General features: G+C 44.2%; 1 pseudogene; it reads right to left on the bottom strand.

The window, feature by feature from the left end:
• Positions 1-491: 491 nt before the first annotated feature.
• Positions 492-7,933, bottom strand: LOC140608544 (replication factor C subunit 5 pseudogene; annotated as a pseudogene).
• Between the last annotated feature and the right edge of the window lie 793 nt (positions 7,934-8,726).

Here is an 8,726-nt window from a genome sequence, read left to right as displayed (position 1 = left end):
CTGTTAAACCCTATTTAGAACAGACACAGACTGTGAGGCAGATGAAGGTTTAGACGCTGGATTGTGGAGATGCTTTGTTTACCTGGAGTTAGGAGGCAACGGCACCATGGAGGCTTTGGAAGCCCTTAAGTTCTCGACCAAAATACGGGAGGGCAATTTCCTGCCATCCAAGCAACTGAATGGTAAAAGCCTTAAGGCTTAACAACAACAAAAACCCACACACAACTTTTTGCACTTTCTTTTTCCCTGTAAAAACACAACCGGCAGCACAGTAAGACAGCTGTCTGTTCTGATGGTTTTATACCTGCTCCAAATAGCCACAGACACGGTACTTTTTCAACCTTTGCCCACCGGTGCCGGGGACAGAGGTTCCCACAATTCGGGGCGACTGGCCTCACTACCCAGCCTGGGCAGCATATTAGCCCGTGACTCAGTTTCCTGTTCTCCAATCACCACAGGGCCTGCCAACTGGCCGTGAACAGGCTCAGCCTCTAAGCCTCTGTGACAGTCAGGTCCCTGGTGACCTGGAAAATGGCAAGAAGAGCTCTCAGCTGAATCTTCTCCTGGATACCAACAGAAAGTCTGTACTTTGTGTCTGTCTTTTTGGTCAGTAAATGTGCTCGAAGCGAAGGTGGGAAGTCAACTCTGTGCACAAAAAGTTCTTTCTGTCAGGCTACCATGTAGCACCAAACCCCTCAGCGTTTTCAACTCCCTAACATTTCTGTAGGCTGTGGGGAAGCCTGGAGTCAGCGTGCAGGCCAGGATGTCAACAATGTTTGACCTGAGGGGGTGCCCGGCACAGGGGTGCACCATTCCCTCTGTCACCTTCCCAAAGGTGGGAAGTCAACTCTGTACACAAACAAGTGTCTCTCTGTCGGGCTACCACGTAGCACCAAGCCCCTCAGCGTTTTGAACTCCGTAACATTTCTGTAGGCTGTGGTGAAGCCTGGCTTCGTGGTGCAGGCCAGGATGTCAGCAATGCCTGACCTGAGAGGGTGCCCGGCTCAGGGGTCCACCGTTTCCTCTGTCACCTTCCTGAAGGCCATATGGGTGCTCCGCAACATGGTCAGAGGCCTCCGCATAGCTCCGCTGGAAAGGGTCACCCGTGGTTTCATCCCGTCCTCACCGAGGCCCACTTTCTGCTCCCCTACCACGTGTTCTGGGTGGGGAGCCATGAGCTCTGGGGTCAGGGGACCGCATGGAATCTCTGCACCGGGCAGCAAGGCCAGGATGATCTTTGACAGTCGTCACCCCTGAGGCCGAGTGAGTATTCTTGGTGAACTTCTCCAGCACTCTCCTCAAGGCATTCCAGTATTTTTGTCTACACTTCCTTTCCTCTAAGTCATTCTCGAATGGACTACAATTACACTTTTGTTTCCTCTGTTGTACCCAAATTCCTATTAGCAAGATTATAATAAACCTCCACATAGATAGACCCAATGATGAATGCCCGGTCCTCGTTTTAATTGACCTGTTTTGATCACTCCCCCTTTATCTGAAACACTTCCTTCAAGATCCCACTTTCTCTGGATTTTTCTTCTACGTCCCTGCTCCCCCTCCTCAGTCTCTTTGACTCCATGCGACTACTTTCCTGACCTCTAAACACTGGAGTGCCCCGAGACTATGTCCTCAGACTTCTTTTCAATTTTTGTTGGGGTCTACAGAGTCAAGTCATGGAAACTCCTCTGGCTTCATTTCCTACACAATCCTTTGCTCACGCCTCTCGAGACATACTGCCCTCTTTGTGTTCCTCTAGTACCATGAACTCATTCCTGCCCCATAGCCTGGGCCCTTGCTACTCCCAGTGCCTGGAACCCTTCCTACTCACAAATCTGCATGACTCTCTCTTTCATTACATTTAGGTCTTTGCTGAAATGTCACTGACTCCAAACACCCTATATGAAATCACATAAACACAATTATCTCATCACTCTCCACCCTAAAGTAGGGTGATTATTTTAGTTCCTTTGCACTCATCACCATCAGACTAATATAAATTTATTTGTTGTCTATCCCCATCCACTAGGATACAAACTCCATGAAAACAGGAATTTTTGTCTCCGTAATTCACTGCTTTATCCCCAGCACTTAGAACAGTGTTTCACATAAAATAGGTGCCCCCTTCCTCCAAATATTTGTTGCATAAGTACTGCCTGGTGCAATTACTCAGAACTACAACCTTTGCTTCAGGAGATTGAGCTAGGATTACTTGGAATGATTTAAAAAATCAAACTGCAACATCCACATTTTTCTCTAGAATAATCCTGCAAGTGTGAATACTTGGCAAAGACTTTTTAAGACTTTTTTTTTTGTTGTTATGGATATTACACCTAAACTCTAATTTGGTAGTATATTAGTTAGGGCTCTCCAAAGAAACAGAACCAATAGCATAGAGAGAGATCGAGACAGAGAGATAATTTATTTTAAGGAATTGACTCATGTGATTATAAAGGCTTGGCAAGACCAAAATCTGATGGGTAAAGTTGGTGGGCTGAAGACTCAGGGAAGAGTTATAGTTTGAGTCCAAAGACAGAACTCTTTCTTGCTAGGGTGAGAGGTCAGTCTTTGTTCTATTAAGGTTTTCATCTGATTGCATGAGGCTTTCCCACACTATGGAGGGTAACGTGCTTTATTCAAAGTCTACCAGTTTAAACGTTAATCTCACCCAAAAGATACCTGTACAGAAACATCCAGAATAAATGTTTAACCAAAATGTAGACACTGTGGCCTAGTAAAGCTAATACATAAAATTAGACATTAGGTTATTTCAAATATAAATTTTTTGAATTTGCTTGCTTTGTCCCTGCACTTATCTATAAACTCCCTGGGTACATTGGTTTTCAGGAAAGCAGGTGATTAATAAATATCTTGTTGTTATGTTGTTTTTGTTTGTTTGTTGTTTTTCAGTAGACTCCATACCCAGCGTGGAGCCCAATATGGGGCCTGACCCTGAGATCAAGATCTGAGCCGAGATCAGGAGTGACATATTTAACCGACTAAGCCATCCAGGTGCCCCCCAGGATTGATAAATATGAGGTGACTTTCATATAATGAAGCCAAGGCAACATAATGAACAAAAATCAAAAATTTACTTTCACCTTTAAAGGTCTCCAGAAACTGTCCTGTTAAATTGCTCAGTTACTTTTATAAAAAAGGTCACTGTCGATTTTTATATCCTTTACACAAGCTAAGAGATAAGTATAGAAAGTCCTCCAAACAACCACTTCCACTGGAGGTGGCCTAACAGAATCTGGGTTCTTTGATGGACAACGACCTAGAATATCATTGTTACATAAGGCTTTTCTTGGCTTGGAGAGACATGTGAAGCCATAAGCCCTGGGTAAAAATCTTAAGCTCTACAAAAAGTTGGCAAAGAGACTATGATCATTACAAATTGTAAAATTTTAGCAACTGTTGTGATCAATGCAAACCACATGGGTTTAGAGGTCATTGTAAAGCCTGTAGATGCCCAAAATGAGAGGGTGTGTGTGGGTCTATGGGTGTATATGGTGGGCATGTGCCTTTCTATTTTTTTTTGACAACAGTGCTCTTGAGCATTGATGTCATCTAGCATTTTGTAGTTAACCCCTAAACGGTGAGATATCACAGGATAAGGCAATGGCTTGTAGTCATTTCATATGCCAGCATAGATTTGGAACTCAATAAATGCTTGACTGTGAATAACTAACTAACCAAATAAGACATTTTAAAGTCTTCATGTGGTTAAGTCCAAGGCCATGAACTGCATTTTCTCAGTAGTTGATACAGTGTTTTAGCAATGGCTGTCTTTTGTCAAGGCAAAAAATTTGACTAACTTTTAATGGACTAGAAGCTCTTATTTTGTTTTTTGCTATAGATTTAGCAAGAACTATTGAAATATGGGGTCAAGAAAACACTAACAGTAAAAATATAGCTATTCTAACAGATTGACACCAGTAGCTCTAATTTCATATTTCTATTTTTTCACTGGGATCCCTGACAAATTCAGTTATCAGCTGAGATGATCCTGCCCTTTCAGATTTAAATAAAGTTGGTTTAAATTCTTTGTTCTCTGTCCTGTGGTAAGTCTAACAACTCTCCCTGATACTTGCACAAAGGCCTTCAGGATCATGTTTCTATAATTATATCTGCTCTGAGTTCCCACTTCTGCTGACCTCCTCGTGCCCTTTGGTCTGGCCTCCCTGCCCCCACTCTTGTACTAACCCAGATGTGGACTGGAGCCCCATTTTCTTCTTGAGAAAATCACACAGATGAGACATTTGAGCGTGTAGCAGGCTTTACCAAAGATATTGGGAAACAGAGGTTAAATCACAGCAAGGTGAACAACTTAAATTTTATAAAGCTTGAACCACTCATTGTGGATTTTCCTCTAGTACCTCCCACCCACACCCGTGCTCCCTTCCATTCTCTTAGATAGTCTGAAACCAACAACAGCAAGACTGCCTAAAGGGTCTGATGCTGGCTGTTATAAGTTTTTTTCATCCATATCTGGAAAGGTGACATGGGAAACTCCAATTCTCTGTCTCTGTCTCTCTCAACTTGGATCAGCATGTGCCAAAATACTGATGGACTTCTTGCAGTTTTTGCAATTTTATCCTTTTCCTGATTCCATGACAAACATCACTTTAAAAAAAATCACCTTTTAAAAGTTGAATGTCCTTTTAAAAATTCTACATTTATATTCTTATAGCTGTAAGTAGATCCTGGTGTAAACTTTTTGTAAGCTGAGAAGTAGTTAGAGAGTCTGAACTGATTTATAGACAGACTTTTATTTCCTAAATATTACCTAATCTACTGTAACAGTTCTCTGCTTACATTATTTAAATTGTTCTATATCCAGAAAACTAGAAAGCAGAGACTCAGTGTCATACTGGAAAATTCCAGAAGTATCAAATTATAAAGTAAATATACTTGGATTTGTACCTCCCTCAGTACATGAGGACTATTTGGGTGGTACCTTGAACAGCATTATTAACAGTTAGTTATGGGTAAATCCAAAGACCTTGGTTTAATGGTTGCTCAAAATAAAACTTTTTCATTGGAGCCAAAAGTACATTTTAAGAAGTAATGTGGTGGAACATTTGGATCCAGATGGAGCTTTCGGTTCCTCAGAGAATTCATTTCCTTTATTTTGACAAAAATATACTTAAATGTTCACTGTGTGCCAAACACTGTGTTAAGTTAAGCTGTATATGAATTAAATAATTTAGTTGTCGCCACCAGCATAGGGGTAGCTATTTTTATCTCCATCTTACATATGAAAATGCTGAGGTTCGAGAAGGTTGAGTAACTTGGCCAAGATCACAAGATGCTGACACATCCAGGTGTATCAGACAGGGTGCTGGCAAGAGATGGTTGGCACGTAGAAATAAGATAATTGAGGAGAGTTTAATAAAGGAAGTGTTAGTCGGGGTGTGGGCAGAAGTAAGCAGGACCAGCAAGGAATGGTGAGCCATACACGGGCTAACAACAGTGGGGGCCATTACCACCTCTAGACCTCCAGGACCACGGGGAAGGAGTGCTCACCAGAACTCAGAGAGACCTGTAGCCGCAGGAGAGGGAATAGTCAAGAGAAGCTGTAATATGAGGTAGAAGAAAGCAGGCACTGCCAAACTGGGGCCCAAAGGGATGGGGATTGACCGAATCAATTCCTCAAGTTCTCATCATACCTCCTGATCTGCTAGTGCAGGCTATTGACCAAAGTCAACCTTTAGGCAGAGGTCAAAGGCACCTGAGTGGTACAGTTCATAAAGATGAGTCTCCTTGAAGAGTAGAAACGTAATCAATGTGAATCCTTCTTCCTCTTGGATGGTAGATCATGAGCTTCCCATCACATGATCTAAATTCCCAGGTTGTGGGTGTCTGGGTGGTTTGGCAGTTGAGTGTCTGCCTTCAGCTCAGGGCATGATCCCAAAGTCCCAGGATCGAGTCCCACATCGGGCTCCCTGCATGGAGCCTGCTTCTCCCTCTGCCTGTGTCTCTGCCTCTCCCCCTCTCTCTCTCTCTCTGTCTCTCATGAATAAATAAATCTTTACCAAAAAAAAAAATTTCCAAGTTGCAATGATTGAAGGGCCACAGCCTTCTCATCAAAGTAATAGGGCTGTGCATGATTTGAAATGTAAATCTCTGAATTGTAACAGCTGATGGGAGTCCATGTCAGTAATTTCCCAAGCTTTCCATTATCTGTGTTTTGTTAAAACAGAAGCACCAAGAGATCGTCCTCTGGTGATATGGACTGGATGTTTGTGTGTCCCTAGATTCATACACTGAAATCCTAATCACCAACGGGATGGTATTAAGAGGGGGGCCTTTGGGAGGTAATGGGGTCACGAGGGTGGGGACTTCAGGAATAGGCTTGGTACCCTTATAAAAAAAAACAAAAACATGAGAACCCTTGCTTCTTCTCATCGTGCTCTCCATCATGTGAGGATACGGTAAAAAATTGACAGTCTGAACAAAAAAAAAAAAAAGAAAAGAAAAAAGAAATTGACAGTCTGCAACTTGGAAGAGGGCCTTCACTAGAACCTGATCCGGCTGCCAGCATTCTCTCAGACTTCCAGCTTCCAGAACTGTGAGAAGTGGGTTTCTGCTATTTATAAGCCACCCTGTCTATGGTGCTTTGTTACAGCGGCCCAAGCTAAGACACACAGTCTACCACGAGCCGGGCATACTTCTGTGCAGAAGCCTACAGTGGCAAAACCATAGCCCCTACAGATGCCCACCTCCTAATCCCCAGAACTTGTGAATGTATCCTGCGTGGCAGTAGGGACTTTGCAGAGATGGTGAAAGTTAAGGATCTGGAGATGTGGAGATTAGTCTGAATTATCTAGGTGAATCCAATCTACTCACAGGAGTGCTTAAAAGCAGAAAAGCATCCTCAGCTGCAGACGACCAGGAACATGGCAGCATTAAAGGGACTTGAATTCCTCTCACTGGCTTTGAACATGGAGAAAGGAGGCCACGAGCTCAGGAATATGAACGACCTCTGCGAGCCAGAAAAGGTAAGAAAACAGGATCCTCCCTGGAGCCTCCAAAAAGAAATGCTGCCCTGCCAACACCTTGACTCCAGCCCCGTAACTGTATCCGAATTCTGACCTACAGAATTATTAGATAATAAGTTTGGAACAATTTAAGTTGCTGAAGTCGTTTGTTAGATCGGAAAGAGAAAACTAATACAAGGCCATGATCTTTTTGGTTCAGGGTAGAAAGAGAGCCTCTCAGTATATGCGTTTCTGGATGTTTGATGATTGACCTCAAATGTGTAACGGGCTGCAAACGTCAATCTGTAAGCAGGGCGTCTCTACAAGCTCTGGGCTCGGAGCCGTATTTCAGTTACATGCTGGTGTTACTTAAGAAGAGGCTGCTGCTTTGTGCTGTTGGTGCTGTTTTTCACACTGTCGTTTTATTTGGGGGAAGGAGGGTAGAGAGAGAGGGAGAGCGAGAATCTTAAGCAGGCTCTGCACAGGAGGGCTTGATCTCACAACCCTGAGATGGGGACCTGAGCTGAAATCAAGAGTCCGACGCTTAACCCATTAAGCCACACAGGCGCCCCTGCCTCCTGATTAGAAAAAGCTTTGTTTGGCCTGTCGTGAAATAGGGTGGTGTAGCCTTTGAAACATGGTCCCAGAGCCAGTAGCCCAACTGGCGGCCTTGTGCGAGTGGAAGAGTGAAAACTTCTTAAAAATCCACCCTGGGTGGCTCAGTAGTTGAGTGCCCACCTTTGGCCCAGGGTGTGATCCTGGAGTCCCGGGATCGAGTTCCCCGTCGGGCTCCCTGCATGGAGACTGCTTCTCCCTCTGCCTATGTCTCTGCCTCTCTCTCTGTCTGTGTCTCTCTGAATAAAAAAAAAAAAAAAAAAAAAATCTTAAAAAAAAATCCACTAAGTCAGCCACAGGGCCTTCAGTACAGCAGACACCATTTCTGCACCAGTCATCGCTTCTGTTGCACACACGAATGTTTGCGAAGTTTCTGACTTGTGTTCACCGTGGAAGTTTTAAAACACTCAAGCTCCTCAAGTACCAGATGACTCCAATGGCTTCGTGTAGCCGCACACGAAGTGCATACTGAGTTGTGTAAACGCACGCCCCCTGTACCCGATGGGTAACAATAATAAGGATGAGAGGGGTGCAGGGAAGATGTGAGCTGTCCAGGTAACTCACCTGAATTCTCCATCTGTGAGCCCAGCACTCGGGCCCTCAAGTGTGCTGAGAGGTAACAGCGCAAGAAGGACTTCTGGTGCTTTGGCAACTGTGGAGCCTTAAAGGCTAATTCACTCCACAGAACAAAGCTGATTTTCCAGACGCTTCCCCTGTGTTGTAAGTGGCACCACCTAAGGAGCCTGAGAATCTGTCTTTATACGAAGGCTTCCTTTGTTATTTTTGCTTCAGACATGGTTTCTGAGTTTGAAGTCCCAGGATTTTTAGATGAAAAGAGTTGTAGAGTGAGCTAAGGGAGGGCCCTATGCGCCAGCGCCTGTTTGCAATCTGCCTGTTTGCCATCTCGCGGGGTGCCCACATGCAGAGTGGCTGATTAGACAAAGGCCGTGGAAAGAAAACAAGAAAGTGAGCTGCATTGGGATGGGGGATTTTGAGTTTCACCACGGTTGACACTTATTTATTTTTTACTTGTGATGAGTTTCCCAAGACAGAGGAAGGTGTCTCCCCACCACCACCTCGCCACCCCAGCACCGTAGCACACCCCGCAGGGCAAGGTGCGGGAGTCGCCTG

This window comes from Canis lupus, chromosome 18 (assembly GCF_048164855.1).
Source record: "Canis lupus baileyi chromosome 18, mCanLup2.hap1, whole genome shotgun sequence".
Classification (NCBI taxonomy): Eukaryota; Metazoa; Chordata; class Mammalia; order Carnivora; family Canidae; genus Canis; species Canis lupus.
This window is presented reverse-complemented; position numbering and strand designations above follow the sequence as displayed.